The sequence below is a fragment of the Scyliorhinus canicula genome, chromosome 15 (assembly GCF_902713615.1).
Source record: "Scyliorhinus canicula chromosome 15, sScyCan1.1, whole genome shotgun sequence".
Lineage (NCBI taxonomy): Eukaryota > Metazoa > Chordata > Chondrichthyes > Carcharhiniformes > Scyliorhinidae > Scyliorhinus > Scyliorhinus canicula.
The window spans coordinates 70,987,881-70,992,436 of NC_052160.1; the positions used below are offsets into that span (position 1 = coordinate 70,987,881).

The 4,556-nt window shown below is 42.9% G+C and overlaps 1 pseudogene; it reads right to left on the reverse strand.

The window, feature by feature from the left end:
• Positions 1–3,773: 3,773 nt before the first annotated feature.
• Positions 3,774–3,923, reverse strand: LOC119979170 (annotated as a pseudogene).
• Positions 3,924–4,556: the final 633 nt, after the last annotated feature.

Here is a 4,556-nt window from a genome sequence, read left to right on the forward strand (position 1 = left end):
GCCTACTCCTGCTCCTATTTCTTATGTTCTGATGTTCTAAACTCGCTGCAGAAATGTTTGCCTCTGACCTGCTCTTGTAGTCTCAGTATTTATGTGGCCAGTCCAGTTAGGTTACTGATCAATGGTAGCTCCCAGGATGTTGATAGTGGGAGAGTCGGCAATGTTAGGGGGCGAAGCTGGATTCTCTCTTGTTAGATATGGTCATTGCCTGGCACTTTTGTGGTGTGAATGTAACTTGCAACTTGTGAGCCCAAGCTTGGATAGTATCCAGGTCTTGCAGCATTTGGAAAGGGGCTGCTTCGGTGTCTGCGGGGTCGTTAATTGTGCTGAATTTCTGCAATCATCAGCGAACACTCCCACTTCTGACCTTATGGTGGGAGGAAGGTCATTGATGATACAGCTGAAGATGGTTGGGCCTAGGACAATACCCTGAGGAACTCCTGCAGTGATGTCCTGGGACTGAGATGACTGACCTCCAACAACCTCAACCATCTTCCTTTGTGCTCAGTGTGACTTCAACCAGTGAGAATTTCCCGCCTGATTCCCATGGACTCCAGTTTAGCTAGAGCTCCTTGATGCCGTATCGAAGGAAGGATGTGCTGGCCTTGGAAAGGGTCCAGAGGAGGTTCACAAGAATGATCCCTGGAATTAAGAACTTGTCGTATGAGGAACGTTTGAGGGCTCTGGGTCTGTACTCGAAGTTTAGAAGGATGAGAGGGGATCTTATTGAAACTTACAAGATACTGCGAGGCCTGGTTAGAGTGGACGTGGAGAGGATGTTTCCACTTGTAGGAAAAACTAGAACCAGAGGACAGCATCTCAGACTAAAGGGACGAATCTTTAAAACAGAGACGAGGAGGAATTTCTTCAGCCAGAGGGTGGTGAATCTATGGAACTCTTTGCCGCAGAAGGCTAAAGAGGCCAATTCACTAAGTGTCTTTAAGACAGAGATGGATAGGTTCATGATTAATAAGGGGATCAGGGGTTATGTGGAGAAGGCAGGAGAATGGGGATAAGAAAATAGCAGCCATGATTGAATGGCGGAGCAGACTCGATGGGCCGAGTGGCCTAATTCTGCTCCTATGTCTTATGGTCTTATGGTATTAGTGATAACAGTCGTCTCAAGGTCCTCACCTGTCATAGCCTCATTTCCATCAGTCCCTGGCATGTTATTTGTGTCTTCACTGTGAAGACCGACCCAAAAAACCTGTTCAGTTCCTCAGCCATTTCCTCATCTCCCATTATTAAATCCCCCTTCTCATCCTCTAAAGGAGCAATATTTACCTTAGATACTCTTTTTGTTTTATATATTTGTCGGAACTTTTATTGTCTGTTTGTATATCCTGAGCAAGTTTACTCTCATAATCTATCTTCTTTATAGTAGCCTTCTGTTGCCCCTAAAGATTCCCCAATGCTATTGTCTCCCACTAATCTTTGCCATTTTGTATGCTTTTTCCTTCAATTTGATACTCTCCCTTATTTCCTTAGGTATCCACGGTCGATTTTCCCTCTTTCTATCGTCCTTCCATTTTATTGGTATAAACCTTTGCTGAGCACTGTGAAAAATCACTTGGAAGTTCTCCACTGTTCCTCAACTGTTTCACCATAAAGTCTTTGCTCCCAGTCTTCCTTAGCCAGCTCTTCTCTCATCCCATTGTAATCTCCTTTGTTTAAGCACTAAACACTAGTGTTTGATTTTACCTTCTCACCCTCCATCTGTATTTTAAATTCCACCATATTGTGATTGCTCCTCCCGAGAGGATCACTAACGATAAGATCATTGATCAAGCCTGTCTCATTACACAGATCGAGGATCGCTTGTTCCCTCGTAGGTTTACTAGGATGTTGCCTGGTATGGAGGGCATTAGCTATGAGGAGACGTTCGAAAAACTTGGACTGTTCTCACTGGAATGACGGAGGTTGAGAGGTGACCTGATAGAGATCTACCAAATTTTGTGTGGCATGGACAGAGTGGATAGTCAGGTGCTCTTTCCTAGGGTAGGAGAGTCAAATGCTGGGGACGTCGGTTTAAAGTGCATGGGGAAAAGTTTAGAACTGATGTGCGAGGCAAGTGTTTTGCACAGACAGTGGTAAATATGTGGAATGTGCTGCCTGGGGAGGTGGTGGTGTGAATGTGTCTCTAATTTACTTGTCTCTCAGTCCGGACGAAACGGTCTCGAACACGTTCGTACTTTAGAATATTCTTTATTGGGCAGCCCTCTAGGTATTCCAAAGAAACACCTGTGGGAGAGTGCCAAAGTTTTGCTCAAAACATCCTATCTTTATATGGTTTTTAAGGGGCTGTCCCTTACATTCACTTGAGCTTGCCCCCATTACAATTGTTTTTACCAAAGATCTAATACATGATTAACTTGTTATTGCCATGTTTTCAATACATGATTTTACAGACATTGAGGTTATCTATTGGCACTTGAGCATATAGCAATTTTAGAAAAACAACAGGTGTTCAGCCACTTTATCAATGGCTCCCACATTTCATATTCCGTCATCCAGCCATCTTCCTTGTTTCTCAAGGCTATTTGGCTTACTGTCATGAGTCGGCTCACAAATTCAATAATAACTCCCTTATTAGTAACTTTCCACTAATGTGTCCCATTAATTCTGGATTGTTCTAGCTATTAACCCTTGATTCACATTCTCAGTGGGAGCAGGTACGATAGTGGCATTTAAATGGCATCTAGACAAATATATGAAAAGGGTGGGAATGGAAGGATATGGATTATGTAAGTGCATACGGTTTTAGTTTAGGCAGGTGTCATGGTCTGTGGAGGCCTGGAGGGCCGAAGGCCTGTTCCTGTACTGTTCTTTGTTCTTTGTTCACCCGGCAGAAACCCACTCAGACATGGAAAGAACGTGCAGGCTCCACACACACATTGACCCAAGACGGGAATCGAACCTGAATCCCTGGAGCTGTGAAGCAACAGAGCTACCCACTGTGCTACTGTGCTGCCCTGAAACATGAAACAGTTCTTATATCATGTACTTATGTACTATGTTATGCATTATATGCATTCTGCATGTGTGTCATAATAAGTACATTGCACAAGAGTGTGAGAGCTCAAACAACGATAAACACTGCAGTTAGGTTGTTTTATTTGTCACAATTTTTGTAAGATACATATTTGCATATTTTTGTAAAATAATTACTAACACTTTGCTTTGCAAAGTATAAAACCCAGCCGTAAACATGTAGAAAATAATTCATGTAGATGAATAAAATTTTAAAATGTCAATTTGGGAAATTGAAAATCACAAATGTCAAATTCATGCAAATGAACACAACATAATATATAGTTTTGTGTATATTTTGGTAAGTATTACCGAACATTACAGTCCGACAACCTCCAGTTTGCTGGTCACTGATAGTCCAGTATTCTAATTCTCATTCCACACAATTACAGCAAAGTACATTCTGGATGAACAGATTTGTAGCCAGCCACAGTAACAGAATTTGTGCCTTAAAAGTACATCTCCCATTCTTGTGATTCTTCAGACTAGCTTTTCTCCTTGGCTACAACAGCTCAAGACTTTCAGCTCGGTTCAACTTCCACTTGTCCTGTTTGGGTACACAGCAGGAGAATTCAGAAGGTCCAATTCATGTAACAAGCATGTGTTTTGGGACTTGTGGGAGAAAACCAGAGAACTTGGAGACAGAGGGAGAACGTGCAGATTCTGCACAGACAGTGACCCAAGCGGGAATCAAACTGGGGCCCTGGTGCTGTGAAACAACAGTGCTAAGCCCTATGCTACCTTGCCGCCCAACACAGTCCCCCACGACCACAGATTTTGCAGTCGGGTATCCCGCATTTGGGGACATCACAAGCGTCAGCACACCCGAAGTGCAATGGGCTAGCCCCGTCCTGGACGGACCACCTTCTTGATCACCCCTGCCAGGTAACTAATTGACACAAATTGAGCAAACAGAATCTCCAGCATGATAAAGCCAAGTAACATGAAACCCAATCTGTTAACACAATCCTAAAGCAGTTGGTGATGGGTGAAAGTGGACACAAATAATTTTCTTGATAATAGCTTGATTGATCAAATGCCGCATAGCATATGTCTGCTTCCTTCCTACTCTCCCTGTGTACCACCAGTTTCTCTTTATAAGTGCACAAGGTAAATTAAACAATGTCCTTCATCTTTGTATCTGAATCTAATTAACAGCCCATTAAAATAATCTATGAGCTTCATTCCAGACATTTGAGTTTCCATTTGCTTTAGTCTAACCCTGGCTTGACATAAAGCTACAGCTTTAAAATGATTTAGGTTGACTTCCTGGAACTATATATTATTAATCATAGAATCCCTACAGTGCCGAGGGAGGCCATTCGGCCCATTCAGTCTGCAGCAACCCTCTGAAAGAACACTGCACCTATGCCCACTCCTCCGCCCCATCACCGTAACTCTGCCTAACCGTTGGACATTATAAATTGATCACGGTTGATCAAAGTGTTGTTCATTCGCCCAAATAGATATGCATGTATATTGACGCACAGTCAACAGTATAACTCTGATCTACAAACTATGAGGCA